Here is a 22,514-nt window from a genome sequence, read left to right as displayed (position 1 = left end):
ACCATAATTCAAGAAGATACATGTACCACAATATTCATTGCAGCTCTATTTACAATAGCCAGGACATGGAATCAGCCTAAGTGTCCATCAACAGATGAATGGATAAAGAAGATGTGGCACATATATACAATGGAATATTACTCAGCCATAAAAAGAAACAAAATTGAGTTATTTATAGTAAGGTGGATGGACCTAGAGTCTGTGATACAGAGTGAAGTAAGTCAGAAAGAGAAAAACAGATACTGTATGCTAGCACATATATATGGAATCTAAAAAAAAAAAAAAAAAAAGGTTATGAGGAACCTAGGGGCAGGACAGGAATAATGACACAGATGTAGAGAATGGACTTGATGACACAGGGAGGCAGAAGGGTAAACTGGGATGAAGTGAGAGAGTGGCATGGACATATATACACTACCAAATGTAAAATAGATAGCTAGTGGGAAGCAGCCGCATAGCACAAGGAGATCAGCTCGGTGCTTTGTGACCACCTAGAGGGGTGGCAAAGGGATGGTGGGAGGGAGACGCAGTAGGGAGGAGATATGGGGATATATGTATATGTATAGCTGATCCACTTTGTTATAAAGCAGAAACTAACACAGCATTGTAAAGCAATTATACTCCAATAAAGATGTTAAAAAAAAAAGTCTTGTGGGACTTTGCTCAGAAATTTGTCTTTTTCACAGACTCCTCATGATTTTTACACACCTTAATTTGAGGAAAAAGATGTAAAGGGAAACTCTTCTCTTGCCTCAAATATTAGAAGAGAAAAAGAAGACTAAGATTAATTAAAGTTTCAGTGTACCTGTGTCTCTGCCAGATATTAAAACACATTATTTTATTTAATCCTCACAACAGCCCTATGGTGTCCATATTATTTTCCTCATCTCTGGTTAATTATCTTGCCCAAGGACATATAGATAATAAGTAGCAGAGTCAAAATTTAAATGCAAGGTTTTCTAGTGAACAAAGAGAAGCAAAATCCCAGACAATATAGGACTAACTTACCAAAAAAAAAAGTACTTAGAAGGATATTAAAGGAAAGGGAATACATGTGCTTTGTTTTCTCTTTTCTGGTAAGAGATTCTGATGATTGTTTTATGCAAATAAAATTACATGTGTAGTTTGAGTTCTGGTACTAACCAGCATGAGAAAAATCAGAGTGAGCCTAAGCTTTAAAAATTGTCTATGCTCTGTAAGATTTAAAATATCTGTGGTTTTACTCACATTTCTTTTAAAAGTTGTCTATGAGATGTCTCAGTTTGATTGTGGACAATTAGGGGGTACAGTTGGGTAACCCAGAAGTCATTGCCTGGTCGTGCCCCAGCCATACAGGCATTCATAAACTCAAGAAGAATGATACCCACCGCATACAAAGGTAATTCCTGTCAGGACACAAACCGTTTCTCCTAAAGAGGCACTGTTAATGAATTCACTCACAGGGACTGTTGTATTTGCCCACTCAAGCCAGGGGTCAGTTAGGTTTTCAGTGCGTTTGGGAAGTAAATCTCCTATCCTGAAATAAAAAGTTGTTCTAAATTCTTTGCAAAGATGGGTGCTGCTGGTGAGATCTTTTTGTGTTTGGGGGCAGGTCTGATATAGATAATCATAAGAACGTGGGGTGCAAATGAATTGTGATTTGCATAGGGATTTGTGTGTAATTGGCCAAGTACAGTTATAATGAGAGAAAGGTAAAAACAAGGCACTGGATGTTCTGGTTGTAAAAGTTGGACTCTGACTTCTAAGGGGGGTTGACTGTAGTTTATAGTGACATTGGGAATAGAAGAAAAATTTGTCATGGGATTTTTAGTCATAGACTGTTCAGAATTTTTGATGACAAGTCCAGCAGTCTAAGAGGTTAGCAATGGCCTGGGAGATATGGATGATGGTGTTATCTTTCAAGGTCAATGCCAAGTTCAAGGAAAGAAAGAGAAGAAGAAAGGTTATGAAGTCGAGTCAGCATCTTGGGTGGAAGCAGTCTACCTCTGTGTCAGCTATTTCTCTTCCTTGTCAGTTTGATTTGGAGATCTCCAGAATTTGAGCCAAACCAGATGTCAGGTGGAGCTTTCTTCAGCTGTGAGATGTGTATCCAAGGTACAGTGCCTTCTAGTTTTGCAGCAGTGTCAGGGGTCAGGAACACTTGATAAGATCTTTTGCAACAAGATTCAAGGGCTGTTTTCCTCTTGTGATGTTTCCAGAATACCCAGTCAGTAGGTGACCAATAGGATCCTTTGAACTGGGATCTGGGAAGGCTTCTTTAACCTGTTGATGACAGGCTTTAGCAAGACATTAAAGACTTACAGTAGCTGGTCATATTAGTGTGAGAGAATAAGGGATCAACAGAAAGTTGTATACTGATAGACATTGGTCTACCAGTGACTATCTCATGTGGAGTGGGTTTATGTTTCCTGAAGTGGGTACTGTGAACAGTCAGCAAGGCCAGAGGCAAAACCTTAAGCCAAGGGTGTCCAGTAATTTGAGCAAGTTTAGAGATCTTGAGGGTGAGGGTCCCATTAGTTCTTTCAGCCTTGCCTAATGAGTGAGGGTGATAGGGATAGTGATAATTCCAAGAAGTTTGTGAGGTTTTTATTAAGGCTTGTATGATTTGCCTAGTGAATTGGGTGCCCCAATCACTGGTGATTGTGGAAGGTATACCCCAAGTGGAAAACATGTTTCTAACAGTTTCTTTGCCACTGTGAAGGCATCAGTCTTGCGGCAAGGGAAGGCTTCAACCCACCCAGAAAACATACATACAATAACAAGAACATATTGATAACCCATGTAAGGTGGCAGCTGAATAAAGTCCAGTTGCAGGTGCTCAAAAGTTCCAGAGAAAGGAGGCTTGAGGTTTCTGGAAACAAAACTATTTTCCCGGGATTATGGATTTGAGAGGTCAAGCATTAATGGTAAACTGTTTTCACAATGTTGTAGAGTCTCTACAGATATTTATTCATAACGTGAGTTATCTTAACTGCACCATGGTGGGTAAAGGAATGCAAAAACTAAAAGAAGGGGTTTGCCAGGGAGCCAGGAAGAATCAAGCAGCCATCTTGGGTTTGCTGTAGCCCCTACTGTTCATTGAATTTACAGTCTTTGTTTGCCCATTGTGATTTCTCTCAGGAGCAAAATGGTGCCATGTCCCAAGGACATCAGGATGGCAAAAGTTTGGCGACAGGGGGTCATTTTTTGCAGATGCAGACTGGACTTTATCTTCATATGTCACATCCTTTATAGATTCTGTTGCTGCTGCCTTTGCATGAAAGTCAGCCAGGGCGTTTCCCTGAGACCCTGGTTTAATGTTTTAAGTGTGAGCCTCAATTTCGGTGGTAGCAATTTCAGAAGGTAAGAGAATAGCAGCAAGAAGATCATTTACTTGCTGTTCATTTTTGAATGGGGTTCCAGTGGACAAAAGAAGACCCTTTGTTTCCATAACAACCCCAAATCGTGGATGACCCCAAAGGCATACCAGCTGTCAGTACAAATATTAAAAATTTGTCCTTCTGATAACTGGCTTGCTCTGGTAAGGGCATGGAGCTCTGCTCATTGGGCTGATTTAGCTTGTGGTAGGTTTCCCCTCTCAAGTACTTGATGTTGGGTAGTAACAGCATAGTCAGCTTGGAAATTCCCTTTTTCATTTTTACGGTATGATGCACTAACAAACAAAATTAGATCAGGATTAGTCAAAAGGCTGTCTCGTTAATAAGGATGCAATGTCAGAAAATGGGACGTTATTACTTTGCAGTCATGGGGTTCACCCTGGTCAGGCAGGGATAACAGTGTAGCATCATTAAGAAGGTTGCAACTTTTAAGATGCAGATTAGATGATGAAAGCAGATGGATTTCAGAGGAGGTTAGTCAGCTTGCAGAGAAATGCTGTCAATTCAGAATTAAGACTTTGCACAGCGAGCTTGTGGAGTTTGTAAATAAATATCATTTCCTAGTGTTCAATCTGCTGAGGCCTCTACTAACTTTGCAGTTACAGCCATAGCCTTAAGGCAGTGGGATGGGCAAGAGCAACTGAATCAAGTTGTACGCTGTAATAGGCAATGGGCTTCTGTGTATTGGCATGTTCTTGTGTGAGCCTCCCCAGAGCTTGGTTATCTCTTTTGTGCACAAATCAGGGTTTGAAGGGCTTTGACTAGCTGGACAGCTGTAGGGCAGGTGGTTCTTTTAGTCTTATAAAGACCTGCTCATGTTTATCTTCCCAAGGAAGGGGTTCAGGGACTGAAATTTTAATAAGTTCATAGAGTAGGGAAGCTGATAGAGAAAATTAGGAACACAAACTCTACAGTAACCAGCTGGGCCTAGGAATCCACAAAGCTGTTGCTTAGTTGTGGGCCTAGGGAATTCTTGGATTAGTTTAATTATTTTTGGAGATAGCTAGGTTCCTTCAGCATTCAGATTATACTCTAGGTCATGTCTAAAAATAATTGTAATTTTTCCTTAGAGACTTTATGTCCTTTTCCAGCTAACTGTTGCAACATGGAATAGATGGAATCCAATAGATGGAATCCTTTATGGATGACTCTTTGGTAACTGAGGTCATCTACCTACTGTAGAAGGGTCAATTTCCTGGGGAACTGGAGGGTACTTACATCTTAGTGGAGCACTTGGGATAAATAAGAAGGGCCCTTGGTGAACCCTTGAGGCATGACTGTCCAGGGATATTGTTGATTGCTCCAAGTAGAGGCAAATAGTTATTGGCTGTTGGGGGCTACCAGGATGCTGAAGAAGATGGAACAAAGGTCCACAACTGTGAACTATTTTGAGTCTGATGGAACTTGTGACAAAAGGGTGTTGGGTTTTGAATAACTGGGAGATGGTGAATAACTACTGTAAGTCCCCTACACACGAACCTTCGAGTTGCAAAGATGTGAATGAATTACAAACCTATAACAGTACAGTACTATATAGCCGATTGTGTAAGTTGGGTACATAGGCTAACTTTGTTGGACTTACGAACAAATTGGACTTACAAATGCTCTCTCTGAACAGAACTCATTCGTATGTAGGGGACTTACTGTATCTTCTTGATAGTTAAGTCCTGCACAGTTCCTCATTCCTGCCCATTAGGTTTCTGAACTGGCAAAATCATTGTGTTGCAGGGGCTGGTACTGGGAATAATTAGCCCCTGGGCAATAAGGTCTTCTAATATTGGTGTGAGGCCTTCCATGGCCTCAGGCTTTAATGGATATTGAGGAAACTTGGGAAGAGTTATGTTATTCTGATAGTTAGGTCTATCAGAATTTTTATAGGTTCTGCATGCTTTACTCTTCCAGTGTCAGCATTAAAGGTAGCCCACAGATATCTGGGCACCTCAATTAAATTAAGAATCTTTTGACAGAATTCCTCCTCTTCTATATCAAGGACAGATTGTAAGAAACATAAAAATCAGGTTCGGGTTGCTTAGAAAATTCTAAGGTGAAATCTCTACTGAAGGCAAAACGTATTAGCCCTTTTAATTTAGAAAGAAGCTCTCTACCTAATAGATTGACTGCAGCTGTATCACAAAGCAAAAAGGAATGTTTTTCAGTTTAGGTCCCAGAGTCATTTGCACTGGTTGAGGTAGAAACTCTCTCTCTGAATTTTATTAGATATCCACTACAAAAACTTCCTTTTTACTCTGAGGGATTTGTTGTCCTATGCGAGTGGGGTTTAAAGTAGAGAGTGTAGCTCTGGTATCTACTAGAATTTGGCAAGGTTTTCCATTAATTTTAATTTTAGTTCATCCTTGGCTGTTTAAGGGAATAACTGATAACAGTTTACCAAAGAATCTCTTGGCATCCCATCAACTCTGGGAGGGGCCCATATGGAGGGCCTCCCTTTGGAGTCGATATGGGACTATTCAAGTTGATGTGGAGGGATCTTTTTTCCAGTGTCCCAGCTGATTACAAATAAGACACTGATCGCTGGGCCAGCACTTTGATGATGAACCCTAGGAGGGTGCAATGCGGGAGGCCCAGGTATAGCTTTACGTTTCTGGCCTTGGAGCTGTTTCAGCTCTTAGGCTAATAACGCGGTGAACTTTTGTTTATGGTCCTGTTCCAAGGTTCTTTAAAAATGCTCGGGTATGGTCATGAGTTCAGTCAGACTGGTGGTTTCCCATCCTATTTTCTGCCTCTTAATCAACCCACTAATCTCAGGAGACAATCCATTTATAAATAGGGCAGCTAGAGTAGGTTGGGTGACATCATTTATTGCGTGGAAGCCAGAATGCCACAGGAACAGAGCTTCCAGACCAACTTTAAAGTCTGCCACAGATTCACATTTCTTTCGTTTGCAGGTTTGAATAATAAGACCAATCAGCGTGGGCAGGGTAGGCTCTGGGGATGGCTTTTAAAATAGTTGCTATTTTGCGAGCTTTTTCTGGTCCCTGGGGAGACCATGTTGAAGACTAGCATCTCAAATACCATCGCAGGCTTACGCCATTCTACCTTCTGCATCCATTTTTGGGTCTCACTAGGTCCTACCAGCATGTGCACAAGCTGATAAAGACCTGGCAGTCCAGGATCACAGGACTCTAAATTCTTCAGGAACCTTTTGATGATCCTCCTTGGGTTTAGAAAATTTCTTAACTATGGCCCTTCGTTTAGTCTTTGACCAGTGTATGAAAAATACCTGAAGAGGATCACCTGCAGCCTCAGGTGGTCATCCTTTAAAAGTCAACTGTTTAATTGTCTCTTCAGAGTAGAAAGGCAATTCAGATAGAGAATTAGTAGAATGTGAGTGAGTACTCAGCTAGAGAGGATAGAGTGGCACAGTAGGAGTCACGTCAGTCTTATTGTCTTTTGTTTCAGGTACCTTTTGTGTCTAATTTTTCACTAGCCTTTTGCCACGAATCTTCCAATGATGCTGTTTTGGAATCTTGAAGCCTGCTGGAAGCTTCTGCACACCACATGGAGCAGGTATCCCATTCTGTCTGTTTGATTTGGGACCCCCCCCTTTTTTAAAATACATTTATTTATTTATTTTTAATAAATTTATTTATTTTATTTTATTTATTTTTGGCTGTGTTGGGTCTTCGTTGCTGTGCGTGGGTTTTTCTCTAGTTGCGGGGATCGGGAGCTACTCTTCGTTGCAGTGCATGGGCCTCTCATTGCGGTGGCTTCTCGTTGTGGAGCATGGGCTCTAGGCGTGTGGGCTTCTGTCACTGTGGCTCACGGGCTCTAGAGCACAGGCTCAGTAGTTGTGGCGTACGGGCTTAGTTGCTCCGGGGCATGTGGGATCTTCCCGGACCAGGGCTCGAACCCTTGTCCGCTGCATTGGCAGGCAGATTCTTTTTTTTTTTTTTTTTTAGTAATCTTTTATTTATTTATTTATTTATTTATTAATATTTTTTATTTTTGGCTGTGTTGGGTCTTCGTTTCTGTGCGAGGTCTTTCTCTAGTTGTGGCAAGCGGGGGCCACTCTTCATCGCGGTGCGCAGGCCTCTTCACTATCGCGGCCTCTCTTGTTGCGGAGCACAGGCTCCAGACGCGCAGGCTCAGTAGTTGTGGCTCATGGGCCTAGTTGCTCTGCGGCATGTGGGACCTTCCCAGACCAGGCCTCGAACCTGTGTCCCCTGCATTAGCAGGCAGATTCTCAACCACTGCACCACCAGGGAAACCCAATCCCTCCCTTTTATGTGCACTTCTTTTTTTTTTTTTTTGTCCAGAAGTCAGAAACAAATATTAGAAAGATGCCTCAAAAATCAATAACCATCACAGGGAAAACATTATGAAAGCAATTCAGAAAATAAATGAACACATATCTTTAAAATATAGAAATATTTGGGATACTCTACAATGCCCAGTTAATTGCTATAAATATTTTTTCCCCTCAGGTATATATGGATACTATAGAAATCAATAGGATTTGTTTACTTTCTGTTATAAAAATTTTTTCTCATATGTGAAAAATTAAAACCAATTCTTCAACCTTTAGAAAAGGAAAGAAAATGAATCTCTTCACTATAATACAGCATGAAAATAGGGTATCTGTTTACTTTCCCACATTTTGAGTATGTTTTTTAAATGAAATACATGGTCAGATAATTTCAGAGATTTTTTTAGGAGAACAGGTGACTGAAAACCAAGTTCTCTTTTCAGGCCAGCCACAAAACTTGAATTGATAAAGTACACTTTGTATAACTTAGCATGTACGTAGATCATAGAGCAGGCTCATGTTTGAGCCAGCCAGCCTAAACATCTTTCTGTGGGTCAGCAATCTGTGGCCCACGGGCTGAATGTGGCTTGTGGCCTATTTGTGTATAGCCTTGAGACTAAGAATGGTTTTTACATTTTTTAAAGGGTTGTAAACAAAATAAAAACAGAGAATATGTGACAAAGAACCATCTATGGTCTACAAAGCCTAAAGTATTTACAATCTGGCCCTTTACAGAAAAAGTCTGCAGACCCTTCATTTATATTAATGTTGTACAGAATTCAAGCAGTGCAATTACAAGTCCAAGGTAATGTTCATTTATTCCCATCCAGAACATAGTAACATTCTGAAAAGGTGGCTTCTGACGTCATCTGTCAATTTCTTTTCAATTTTTTTCTTCATTTTCAACATCATTAAAGTTCATCCTTATTTCTCTTTCCATGATTTTGGAGGTTTTCCAATTTTTCATATATTAAGGTAGTAATCTCTTTTGCATCTCTGGAATCTATTTGCTCTCCCCAAGTATTTCTCTTTGCCCTTTCATAAGGATAAAATTTAACAGTTGGATAGGCTCTGATACCAGCTTTCTGGAAGGTTTGAGCATAAGCTTGACAGTCTACTTTTCCAGCTTTCACTTTTCCTTTAATCATCCTAGCCAAGAGCTCAAACTCTGGAGCAAAGTTTTGGCAAGGTCCACACCAAGGAGCATAGAAATCAACCACCCAATGGTTTTTCCCTTGTAAAACTTTTTCATTGAAAGTCTGAGGTGTTAGATCTATAGATGCTTGAGGTAAAAATCCTAGACCCCAGATTCTTAGGGAATAAGCATCCCTATTCCAACCATTGTAACTATGATATTGATAAGCTTTATTTGATTTTGGGGGAAAAAATCTTAGGTATCTCCGAACATTTTCTTGGGAACAAAAAGAATGATATTGTTGTCAGTCTATACTGCCCACATTGATCAGTCCAGTTAATGTCCGGGCCATTCTTTTCCATTCTGGCATTAAGACTTGACACGGATGACACCATGGAGAATAGAAATCAACCATCCACACTTCGTCATGTTTTCTTTGTTTAACTAGTTCATTGAAAGTGGTGGGTGTCAATGAGATCACTGAAGGATTCATAAGATCCTCTACGAACTCCAAGATCTGTTCAGCAGAGTGATGTCCTTCATATTCATGAATGTTGGACTGGTTGAATACCACTGTTGTTGGATAAGCCTGAATGTTATACATGTTACAGAGTCCCTCGTGAACTGTACAGTCTAATGTACCAAACTTAAGCTGACCGTAAAGATGCTTTGATGCTTTTCGTAACTCTGGCAATAAAGCTCGACGTGGTGGACACCAAGGGGCAAAAAAATCAACTAGCCATGGTTCTTTGTCATTGGCAGGAAAATTCTGAGGTCCCAGTGTGGTAACATGAGAATTAACACTTTCTTTGGCAAAGGCAAGTATATCATAAAGAATCTTCTTTCCGTGATGAATTTCAAATTCCTTAGTTCCTTGTCCTTTAAATACTGCTAGACATGGCTGAAAAACATAGAGATTACTACAGATGTCTGGTGCAGAGGAACAGTCAAACTTGCCAACTTGAATATGTTCATTTTTAAGTAGAGTTTTTAGTTTCTTCAACTCAGGATCATTTGAATTTTCATTTTTTCCAAAATGAAAAAATAAGAGCCACCGATGATGAGCCAAACGATCCTGTAGTGTGTTTGCCGAAAGTAGTTCAAAATCTGGAAGGTTATGCATTATTTCCAAATATATTTCTTTAGCATCCAATGAATTAAGAAACAAAATACCACTTTTTCTTTGTTATTTAAAGTGGCTCCAGGAGGAAAATACGCAGTAGTACTTGTTGTAATGTCCAAACTTTTACAAAGGTTGTCCTGGGTGGCACAGTCCATCCATCCTACATTAGCAAGACCATCCAACATCCCACTTAACCTGAGACATGTCTGTGAAGTCAAACAATCTCTTCCTTTGGAACAAAAAGTGATCAGCCAGCCAATACCAGCAGCAAACCCAGTTTGTATGGAGTTAACAAAATTTCCTGTCCACAATTCTGTCACTGTGCTTCTAACATGCTGCATGGCAAAATTCACTAAACTTTCCTTTGATCTGTCACCATGGTATTTCACTGCAGCCATTCCAGACCTAAAAATGAAGAGGCTGGGATAACTGTTCACTCCTTTCATTCGGCAAAGCATTCTATCATCGCCACAGTTAACAGCTCCAATTCGAAGCAATCCATCTACTTCTTTAGTAAAGTCTCTCCATGTGGGAGCTAAATCATGGCAGTGTGAACACCCTGGGGAGTAAAAGTTCACAAACCACAGTTCTCCAGAATTAACAGCAGCATCGAATTCTCTTCTATCCAATGTAATGATTTCAGGATCATTGTCATAAATACCAAAATCATAACGATAATAATTCCAACTTTCATACTGGCCTCCTTGATTATCTGCAAGTCCCTTTTCTCCATATTTGTCATACTTTTTCCGCAGATCTTCATCTTTGAGTACTTCATATGCTCTGTTTATTTTCAAAAAATCACTATGTGCATCTGGGTTATTCGGGTTTTTATCAGGATGTAGCTTCAATGCCAATTTCTTGAAAGCCTGTCTTATTTCTCTACTGCTTGCAGTTTTGGATACACCAAGTAAACTGTAAAAATCCTGATCTGTACCCACTAAAATGGCCATATACACTATTAGAAAACAGAGCATGACCCTTTTCAAGTCTCTGAGATAGTCATCTTTATTTAACCAGACTCCCATTGTTTTTCTTGTACAAGTTCTGACTCAAGTGAACATTAAGATAATGCCACTGGTTCCGGTTGATGTAATATGCAAATCTGAGAACTTCTGTCCACATTACTCCAAAGGTGAAACAGGTATCATGAATTTTTTCCCAAAATGTTAATCTGTGAATGGTTTTGGTTCACTTCTAATCCTTTTCACGCCACCAGAAAACCCTCGGTGCTGCGAGGTCGTCTCCTGCAGCTACTTCCCCATCCTCAATCCCCGGCGGCAGACCCCACTCGGCCAAACACAAGCTGTGCGTGCGGTAAGGAAGCACGCACTCTCTGACCGCTGGCCCGCGGCGCCCGCTATGTGGTACGAGCAGCCGCACCGGCAGCGACGAGCACGGCCGGCTCGGCTCCTCTATGTGCACTTCTTAAGTGCACATCTTGTCTATTTGGAAATTCCCCATAATGGTCGTTGTAATTCTAGGTTGTCTTAGTAAGATTTTGGCATTTTTGTAGATATCTGTAGCTTCCAGGACCACAGTTATTAGACATAAAGTAAGCAGGTATGCTGCAAGGTGATGCACTCAAGTCTTTGGACCTTAAGAATCCCATTTCTTTAGCTAAGCCTTGGGTCTCTCAGAGCCACATTAATACCTAAGAGAGGTGTGCTGTTGTGTTGGAGATTGTGTAGTGTTTTACAGTGCACCTCATTGCATGGAAATTTTCTTGAGGTTGGTGGTGATCTAGTGTCAGTCTAACCTGTTCCATGACCAACTTATGCTAACGCAGGAGTCTTAGAGTTAGGTGGCAAGAGCTCTAACAGCTTTTAAGTGCTCGATCAGTGCCCACCAGTTCTATGGCTTTGGCTTCCAAGATTTCCATTATCAATAGCCTTTACCTCATGTGCATATGAACTCCTGAGTGACTGGTTTAAGATTCCATTTCTGGCAGAGCTGAAACTGTAATTAAATTAAGTAGTAAGTCTCAGTTTGGTGTCATGAAGTTTAGCATAAGTGATTCCATTTGGGGCTTGTTGTCTTGTTTTGAAGAGGTGCTATCTATCACTTTTTAGATGTTTGAGATTTATGCTTTAGAATCATCTCTAAAATAAGGATTAATTATAATGACCTCTTAAATAGTAAAAAGTCTAGAATTAATGATGCTCAAATCCATATACCCCTACAAATCTGCAAATAATAATTTCAGTCTTGGTACTGACAATATTCATTTCCAAGAGTAGTGATAAATTTTCTCAAAATTAAAAAATTATATTCCATGCTTTAGTTTGTTCAAATGGGAATAAATTTGCTTGGTTCATTTATTGTGAAGATTAAGTTAAATAAGGCATGTACATCTATTTTATGTACTGGGAGGAGCTATACAAGTGCTGTTAACAATTATCCATGATTTTCATTGCTGCACACAGGCTTTCTCTAGTTGCAGCGAGCAGGGGCTACTCTTCGTTGTGAAGCACGGGCTCTAGGCATGTGGGCTTCAGTAGTTGCAGCACATAGGGCTCAGTAGTTGTGGCACGTGGGCCCTAGGGTGCGTGGGCTTCAGCAGTTGTGGCGCACGGGCTTGGTTGCTCCGTGGCATGTGGGATCTTCCCAGATCAGGGATCAAACCCATGTCCCCTGCGTTGGCAGGCGGATTCTTAACCACTGCACCACCAGGCAAGTCCCTCGTCTTCTTTTTTATTTAATAAACTTAAGTTTTTAAAGAGCAGTCTTAGGTTCACAGCAGAGTTGAGCAGAAGACACACAGATTTCCCAGATAGTCTCATCCCCACATACGAACACCCTCCCCTGCTATTGACATCCTGCACCACAGCGGTACATTTGTTATGGTCGATGAACCCGCACAGAACATTGTTAGCACCCAAAGTCTGTAGTTCACATCAGGGTCTACTCTCGGTGCTGTGCATTCTATGGATTCTGACAAATGCACAGTGACATGTATCCACCATTGTACGTTGTACTATCAGCCAAAATAGTTTCACTGCCCTAAAAAATCCTCTGTGATCTGTTTCTCCTTACTCTCTGGAAATCACTGTCTTCATAGTTTTCCTTTTCCAGGATGTCATACAGTTGAAATCATACAGTACATAGCCTTTTCAGATTGCCTTCTTTTACTTAGTAATATGCATTTAAGTTTCCACCATGTCTTTTCATTTCTTTTTAGTGCTGAATAATAGTCCATTGTCTGAATGTATCAGTCTATTTATCCATTCACCTACTGAAGGACATCTTGGTTGTTTCAAGTTTTGGTAATTATGAATAAAGCTGCTATAAATAATCATTTCAGGTTTTTGTGTGAATTTAAGTGTTCATCTCCTTTGGGAAAATACCAATAAGCGCAATTGTTGGATCATATGGTCAGAGTATGTTGACTTTTGTAAGAAGCCAGCGTGCTGTCTTCCGCAGTGGCTGTGCCGCTCTGCATTCCCACCAGCAGTGAGTGAGGGTTCCCGTTGCTCCGTGTACTCACCAGTGTTGAGTGTTGTCAGTGTTCTGGGTTTTGGCCATTCTAATAGGTGTGTAGTGGTATCTCATTGTTTTCATTTGCAATTCCCTAATGACATATGATGTGGAGCATCTTTTCATATGTTTATCTGCCATCTTTATATTCTTTGGTGAGGAATTGAAGGAATGCCAAGGATTGATGGTCACCAGCAGAGACTTGGAAGAGGCAAGGAAGGACAATCCCTTACAGGTTTCAGAGGGAGTTGGGCCCTGCTGACACCTTGTGTTTGGACTTCTAGCCTTCAGATCTGTAAGAAAATTAGCTTCTGTTGTTCTAAGCCACCTAGTTTGGGGTACTTTGTTATGGAGGCCCTTGGAAACTAGTACATCATCTCATGCATTGTTTTGAGGATTAAATGATCTCATGTCTGTAAATTATCTAGCCCAGAGTCTGGTACATGGTAAACCTTTAATATAGTGATTGCAATTATTTTAATTGTCATTATACTGAATTATGATTGTCTTTTTACTTCTTTGTCTACTGTGAAAGACTCTAAGTTGTCTATTAATATTTTTTCTCCTCTTCTTCCTTATTAAAAGCTACTAAATTTTAGCCAAGAATATTACTCTACTTCCAAATGAACAGCACTGATTAGTTAGAACTAAACAACAATATTATCCTCTTATCCTTCATTTTGTTTTACTCTGTTTTCCATATTTCCCTTAAGGAATAGGATTATTATAATTGCTTAAATGTTAAATAACAAAAGTAAAGAAAATTTCAAAGCTTCTGCAATAAAATGAATCTTCGAAGAGCTGATAGAGAGCAAATGTTTAGCTGTATTTTTAGACATATATCTAAATTGATATTACCACTAAAATATGCTAGTCCATTCTCAAAACACATCAGTCATATTCTTCATACATTCTGCTTCTTGAATCTAAAATTAATGTGGGCTGACATAAAAATTTCATTGTTCTTCATATGACAAAAGTTTTTGAAGAGTCATTTTATACATAAGATTCCAACTTCTTCATATACTTTTAATCAAAAACTCAGGAAACAAAGGAATTCATCTTGAGAAACCTTGAAACTCAAAACAAGAACGTTTTATGTGCGTAGTGCCAGACCCCACAAGCTGTTTTGCTATTTAAGATACCCACTGGAAAAAGAAATTCACCTGAGCACTGCTTTCAAGGAATGTTTTTGAGTAGCGATGAAATCGGGTGATTACAGGTTGAATTATTGCCTGGTCAATTAGGAAACCATTGAAGCACAGAACTGTATTGACTAGCGTCTTCCATCACAACATTCTAACAGAGCTCTAAGTCACACTAACAACTTTTGGGTAGACCACCTTCATTGTGTTCAAACACGCACTTCTCACAGAGTAACTTCTTGCAGGGAGGCTGAGAGAGCACACAGAGAAAACAAAACTGAAAGATGAGAAATTGAAACTAGGGCAGGGGAAGGTAATAAAAGAGAGATGTGTTAACCTTCTAAAGAACTGCTATTGTTCTAACCCTAGAAAGTCATAAATTCAGAGACTCAGCCTGTCGTAGACCCAAAGGGTCATGGAAATCCAAGTCTTCTTTGGGATACCAGATCCTGTGGGGCAACCTAAAATTACCAAGTAACACATAAGTAACTGAAATATTCAGCCAGCCATCCTTCAGCGTTAATAGGATACTTAACATCTCTTGTTGCAGCAATGCAATTGAAAATAGTGGTTCACTCCCTGGAAGAAACATGAAGTTGGTGAGGGGAGGAATCAGCTGGGTACAAACAGCTTCATTCCCATCAAGGGCAAGTTCTCATTCTCGTGTGTGTTCCAAGTAATTCACAGCACGATCCATCTTATACTAAAATATGGCTGAAAACTGTTTAACAAATAATTCACGTCCTTGGGATTATTTACTTTCAAAAAAGTAAACTTTTGAAGTTTTAAAATATATCAATCCTAAGAAATGATGCACTGAATATTAATGACCTCGTGCTATTAACCAGCGGAAATACTTAAGTAAAAACCTCTGAGATCTCTAAAAAGGGACTAATGTTATATAAGAAAAATAGGAATAAAGGAACAAAAATTCTCCTTTTTAGGTCTGTTTCAACAGAAAGGCTATGGATCACCAGTGAAGATACACGTAAAATAACAGGCCTAAATATGGTTTAGATATAACTCAAGGAGGGAAAATTTTATTAAAAAATCAAGTAGGCCTTTGATTAGTAGGAAGACACTTTTGGTCTATAGGAGATGCCACATTTATCGTTATATAAGTTTGCAAACATTATAATGTCATTTATCTATGAGGCTGCTATTTAAAATGATTGCTAATGATAAAGGGTACAAATGTAGCAAATTGCTTCTTCAATAGTTCCTCTTTCAACATAAGGACTCTTTCCACGCAGTATCAAGGTACTTAACTGTCATGAAAGCTTTGCCTGACTGTAAACATTAGTGTATCCTAATAGTCATGGCTGTGGATGTTTTCCCTCAAGGTCACTGTTGGCTTTTGTCTCATTACAGGGCCTTCCACCTCTTACATGTAACAATTCAGTGGTCTTCCTATCTTCAATCTCCATTTATTTTCCAGATCATTTCTAGATTGACATTTCTAAGAACAGGTGTAATTATGGCATCATCCAGATGGTGCTGATTTGTTGACATAGGATTATCAAACCCTGCCTCAGTCACTCATTCCCTCAGCAACCTGTCTTGATAGCTGTGATTTCTCTATAATCTTAATTCCATGCATCCCACGTGGTGAGCACAATTCCCTTTCTCTCCAGTCCTGTATCCTGTCCCCAGTGGTCTTTCAACCCCACTGGTACCTCAAATCCATTCATCTTACCATCCTTTTAATATCCCTCACATTTCTTATGTCCTCACTCCTCTTTCTACTGGACTTAAGTTTCATGGTCAATGATCATGATGACTTCCTTGCCTCCCTCTGGCTTTGTAGATCTTGTACTTACTTGCCAAAATCACAATCTCGGTTAAATCCAACTCTGCCTACTCTCCACCTACACCTGAGAAGCTGAATGAAGCTAGAGGAAGACACATGATCACTCTGTCTTTGATTTTATTTATTTTATTTTTTAAAATTGAAGTATAGTTGATTTACAATATTATATTAGTTTCAGGTGTACAACATAGTGACTCAATATTTTTATAGATTATACTCCATTTACAGTTATCATAAAATACTGGCTATATTCCCTGTGCTGTACAATATATCCTTGCAGCTTATTTATTTCATACATAGTAGTTTGTACCTCTTTATTTCCTACCCCTGGCTTGCCCTTCCCCCTTACCTCTCCACACTGGTAACCACTAGTTTGTCCTCTGTATCTATGAGTCTGTTTCTGTTTTGTTCTATTCATTCATTTGTTTTATTTTTTGGATTCCACATATAAGTGATAACGTTTAGTATTTATCTCTGTCTGACATTTCACTAAGCATAATACCCTCCAGGTCCATCCTTGTTGTTGCAAGTGGCAAAATTTCCTTCTTTTTTATGGCTGAGTAGTATTCCATTTTATATATGTACCACATCTTCTTCATCCATTCACGTGACAGTCTCACTGTTAGAAGCATGTAAGTGCTTCTAACAGTGGTCTCCTAATGCCAGGCAATCACACTATACTTTCCTAGCATGTTTACTCCCAAGCTCTCTCTTAGAAACCTTCTTCACCTATTAGCACCCTCACCCAGGTAGTTTGCTTTCCTGCCCTTTGAACTTTTCACATTACTGTCTGAGACCCATCCCTTGACTCCTGCACTGGATACCATTTCCTCTCTTTTGCTCAAGGACATTGCTCCAGCAATTTTCCGCTCTTTCTCCTGCCTCATCATTTTGTCTCTTGACTGGATCATTCCAGCTGGCACACGAGTATGCTGTGATTTCCTCATCTTAAAAACCAAAACGACAAAGTTCCTTTTGATCTCACTTCTCCCACCACTTAGCAGCACATTTTCTTTCTTGCGTTGACATCCAGGTACCATGGGTTTCGTCCCGTGTTACTTCTCCTTCCTCCTCGGCCTCCTTTGCTTGCAGCTCCTCCCTGTCTAATTTTAGTGTATGCCAGTGCTCAGACCTTGATTCTCTCTCTTTCTCTATGCTCTTTCTACCCTTGGTGATGTCAGCCAGTGTTATGGCTTTAAAACTCATGTATGCGCTGGTGACTCCCAATTATATATCTCCAATTCGGATATTCTGCTGAACTCCAGACTAGTAATATATCCAAATGCTGTATTGACATTCCTTTTTGATGTCTAATATTAAACTCACCGTGTTCGGAACCATTTTTTTCTTCCAAAATGTATTTTACCCACAGCCTTTGTCATCTCATTTAATGGCAACTCCTTCCTTCCAGCTGCTGAGGTTAAAAACCTTGGATTCATTTTTGACTCCCCTTATTTTCTCACATCTTCTAGCCAGTCTTCCAGAATCCTGTTGGGTCTATATTCAAACTACACCTAGAATCTGACCGCTTCTCCCCTCCTCCACTGCTATAGTCCTGGTCTGAGCTACAATCATCTTCACATGGACAATGCAGTAGCCTCCTAACTGGTCTTCCTGCTTTTACCCTTGCCCCCATCTCCTGGCTGCTGGATTCTCAATCCAGCAGCCAGAGCAATGCTTTGAATTTCTAATTCGGGTTGGGTCACTTCTCTGTTCAAAACCTTGCAACTCGTCCCCATTTTACTCAGTAAAAGCCAAGGTTTTTACAGGCCCTGTGTTATCTGCTCCCTCTCTCTACATGTTCACTTCTTCGATTTAATTTCTTACTCATCTACTCATTTTTGCTCTGTTTCAGCAACATCCTAGCCCTTTGTGTCAGCTATTTCCTCTGCTTGGAACCGTCTTCTTCCAATTGTCAGCATGACAAATTCCCTCCCCTCCCCCTAGTCTTTCCTGAATGTTATTTTCTCAAGGAGACCTACCCTGAACTCCCTATTTAACATTACGTTCTCTCCTGCTACCCCAACGCTATGGATTCCCTCCTTACCCTACTCTACATTATTTTTTGTATAGGCATTCGTTAATTTTTAACACACTAGATAACTTACTAACGTATCATTTCCATTAAATATCTCCCTTTCTCCTTTGGGATGTAAGCTCCAGGCAGACACAGATCTTTGTTTTGTTCACATGTGTAACTGAAGTATCTAGACCAGTTCCTGTCATTTAGTTGGTGCTCAATATATTTTTTTTTTGAATGAACAAATATGAGTGTAATTTTGTATGTGTTTAGTCTGTTTTCAAAAATTATATTTGACCTTAGATGGATGCATTCAAGATATGCTAGAGAAAGTTCATGTAAATACTTATTTTCAGCACATTTAATTCCCTTCTACAACTTCTAAGAGATATCCTACTCCTCACCAAAATATTAGACTTTGGTTTGGGGTGTTGTGCTGCCATCTAATGAGGTAAATATAAATTACATAAATTTCCTTTTATTCTGCTGTTGCAGTGCCTTTTTCTTCAGGAACGCCCCCTTACCTTCCTAGAGTTGCAAAGACTTAAGGAGAATATTAACTAGTAGATTTTGATCCGTATCCTTGTATGCATGCAAGTAGAAGCATGCAAGCAGCTCTCTTGAAGTCTGAAAGTGCCTGATGTACAAAGCTGATGCAGAGTAAAAGATTATATCAATTACAAATGTATTATCTTTACTTCAGATAACATTTGCACTGGAAAATGAAACAATTTTATGGGTCACACTTTTATTTACAAAATAAACCTCTGGTTTGACCTTGTACTGACCTGGAACATGGGGGATTTCTTTACCATAAAATGGAGCCCAAAGGGAAAATTTGCAAGAGACTTAGGAAAGTGGAAGAGAAGGACTGCATTTTTTTCTCTATGCCTGGGACTCAAAAACAGCTTACTAGGGCTGGAATTTTAGAGGTAGTGGACCACAATGGATTTGATTCAGAAGCCAACTTTGCAGGAAATATCTCACAGGACTATAGACATGGTTCAGCTTTAAGGACCTTGTGACAAAGGGAAATACTGAGGCACAGAAGCCTATCTGATGATCTTGATTGGTTATAGAGCAACATTCTGAGAGAACTAAATGAAGACCGCTCACAACTTAAAATATCATATAAAATTTATTGCGGTGGCTCCAATGTCTATCATTTTATGCATGCTGTGTATATGTTTCCCAAGGACTAGAAAATTATCCACACTATATTGGCAATCTAATCCACAGTCTGCCTTCATCTCATATATTTTTCCTCTCCCAGGAAGTTGTTTCTCTACCCTGTTCTTTTTTGGTCAATATTTAGTTTTGAAGTATAGTTGATTTATAATATTATGTTAGTTTCAGGTGTACAGCACAGTGATTCAGTAGTTTTGCAGATTACACTCCATTATAGGTTATTACAAAATAATGGCTATAATTCCCTGTGCTATACAGTATATCCTTGTTGCTCATCTATTTTATACACAGTAGTTTCTATCTGTTAATCCCATACCCCTATTTTGTCCCTCCTCCCTTCCCTTTCACCTTTGGTAACCACAAGTTGTTTTCTATATCTGTGACTCTGTTTCTGTTTTGTGCATACATTTGTTTGTATTATTTTTTAGATTCCGCATATAAGTGATATAATACAATATTTGTCTTTCTCTGCCTGACTTACTTCACTAGGCATGATATTCATCCACATTGCTGCACGTGGCAGTACTTCATTCTTTTTTATGAATGAGTAATATCCCATTGTATCTATGTACCACAGCTTCTTAATCCAGTCCTCTGTTGATGGACATTTAGGCTGCTTCCATGTCTTGGCTATTGTAAATAGTGCTGCTGTGAACATTGGGATGCGTGAATCTTTTCAAATTAGTGTTTTCGTTTTTTCCAGATATATACCCAAGAGTGGGATTGCTGGATCATATGGCAGTTCTATTTTTAGCTTTTTGAGGAAACTCCACACTGTTTTCCATAGCGGCTGCAACAATTTACATTCCTACAAACTACGAAGGGTTCCCTTTTCTCCACATCCTCTCCAGCACTTGTTATTTGTAGACTTTAAATGATAGCCATTCTGACAAATGTGAGGTGATATGTCACTCTTGCTTTGATTTGCATTTCTCTAACAATTAGTGATGTTGAGCATCTTTTCATACACCTGTTAGCCATCTGTATGTCTTTCTACTTTGTTCTTTATGATTGCTAAGAGTTTCTTCTATTTAGTTTTTTATTTTTATTTTTTACTTTTTTTTACTTGAACTCTGTATGTATGGAACATACATCTTGAATTTTCCCCTTTTTAAGACTCGAGGTCTTAAAAATGTCACCTTTATTTTATAGACCACAAGGCCATGTTATTATTTTTTATTATGATAATCTGCAATGTTAATGCAGTCTCTTGGCTTGTTTATTCTTAAAAATTAATTTAACAGAAATATCTCTAACCTCAAGTCCTTGACAGTTTGAATGGCATCAGATACAAAGTAGAAAATTGACATCCTGGCTAAAATTCTATGCAAAACTTATACTAGAATGAGTCCTTAAATGAATTTCAATAAATCCATTCTCTTCCAAATATTTTTTATCAAGTATCTACAAATGAATTTACTACGAAAAAATCTGTATATGATTCCAAATATTTTGAGATTTTGATTGGTTAACTTTCATAGTAGGACAAACCCTTAAGGAGTCTCTGTATCACTATTTCAGCTACAGAACCATGAGGCTAAATTTGTGCTCTTGTGTTCCTTCTTCCTCTAGAATTCATTTTGTTTACTTAAATGCTCGAAGCTCGATTCTATTCTCACACTCTATCACTCTTCTCCTGTCTCATGCCTGGAGTTTGAACTTGAGAATTATAATAACTTGCCGTATCATATGAGTAGGAGGAATATTGCTGAAAATAATTCAAAAGTCTTGACTATGCTTGTAGAAATTGAGTCTCATACTATTGTTAATCCTGACTTTGTATTTTAAATGAAGTACTAATTTATTTAAACCATTTTATATAAAAAAATTCCAGACCACTTAAATTTTCTCTTCTCAGAAGCAATAACAATCTACTGGTAGCTTTTTGGAAGCTCACAGGTTGCTTTTTATGGTTGGAAAAGTATGAGTCATGTACTAAATTGTTTCCTTAATGTAATTAATGTGCAAGGCCAAGTGGAAACTGATAAGTTATAAATGATTATTATCTTTCATGAACTTTTGCTTTTAGAAACTTCTGTTTTCTTCAAATTATGTGAAATTCACAGTCTATTTTCTGTTTATGTTTCATCACCAGCATAGTTTTAAAGCATAAGATAACTCTAAACAAGTAGAAGCCAGTGCTAGAGGTTGTCAAGTATCCCTTCCCTGTTCAACCCTTCTGTTCATTTCTCCCCAGATTGTTCATTTGTTCAGTGTTTAACCTTCCAGATAGTGAGAACCATCTCTGGTCAAGGGTATGAGTGAGTGAAAGCTCCTGCCAGAAACTAGAAAGCAAGGACTAGGCAGAAAGATCACTGGACCTTTCTCTCATTTCAACAAATAAGTAAAGAGGGTTGAGTATGTGAACCATTTCTCAAACAGAGCATGAAAGAGGAAAAGCTGCAACAGTGAAGAATTTGCTCATCCTTGTGGACCTCAGGGTTGGTTTAATCCTCATCTATGGAATGTGATTTAAAAGACTAGATGTCAGAGGGAAAGTCTAAAGTGAATGAATAACCCATATGTTTAGCAAGGAAGTAGAGCAGTATATAATTGGTCACCAATAACTAGAGTTAGCTTTATGCAGTGCATATTCACAATGTAGAATAATGGCATTGGCCAGTAACCAAGGGGTAGGGAACACTTTATGACAAATAAAAGACCTCCTCCTTAGTACAGTTCTATAAATGCACAAGTCTTGTAGAAAAATATCTATTTCCCTTTAGTGCTTGACTTAAAATGTAACTTCCATCCTAAACCTAATCCCCAACTCTGTGCATTTCTTTCACAACATTTAGCATAGTATGGATTTTTTGCATGTGATTATTTGTGTGTGTGTGTGTGTCTCCTCCACTAGACTGTAAGCGCCACAGGGCTGGAACAAGGTCTCTTTTACTCATCATTGCATCTTCATTGCCTATCACAGCACCTGGCACATAGTAGGTATTCAGTAAATAATTGTTGGATGAGTG

General features: G+C 39.1%; 1 pseudogene across 1 annotated transcript; it reads right to left on the bottom strand.

Moving 5' to 3' along the window:
- Window positions 1-8,443: 8,443 nt before the first annotated feature.
- On the bottom strand, window positions 8,444-11,309 carry LOC309651770 (dnaJ homolog subfamily C member 10 pseudogene; annotated as a pseudogene). The gene has a single exon. The product of its transcript is annotated as a dnaJ homolog subfamily C member 10 pseudogene (transcript).
- Between the last annotated feature and the right edge of the window lie 11,205 nt (window positions 11,310-22,514).

The sequence above is a fragment of the Balaenoptera physalus genome, assembly GCF_965194825.1.
Source record: "Balaenoptera physalus genome assembly, chromosome: 21".
In the NCBI taxonomy this organism is placed as follows: domain Eukaryota; kingdom Metazoa; phylum Chordata; class Mammalia; order Artiodactyla; family Balaenopteridae; genus Balaenoptera; species Balaenoptera physalus.
The sequence above is the reverse complement of the archived record's forward strand: the minus strand, read 5'-3'. Positions and strand labels throughout refer to the sequence as shown.